The following is a 262-nucleotide window of genomic DNA, read 5'->3' on the forward strand; positions in this document are numbered from 1 at the left end:
CACTGTACATCTCTTTTATGGTGTGTCATTTACTATACTTTATGTATTCCTGTTTAGGTTCATCTGACAACAAGGTAAGTTATAGTAAACAGGACAATGTACAATATTATGAATGTTTATCTTTAATCTGATTCACAATAGTTACAACTTATAAGCAAACTTTCTGTAAACATGTAAATATCCTTATTAGGCTGCGTTCACACGGTCATCTAGACCTGTCCCGTTCTTCTCCCGTCAAAGATAAAAAACAGACTTTAAAAAA

The sequence above is a fragment of the Hyla sarda genome, chromosome 7 (assembly GCF_029499605.1).
Source record: "Hyla sarda isolate aHylSar1 chromosome 7, aHylSar1.hap1, whole genome shotgun sequence".
In the NCBI taxonomy this organism is placed as follows: domain Eukaryota; kingdom Metazoa; phylum Chordata; class Amphibia; order Anura; family Hylidae; genus Hyla; species Hyla sarda.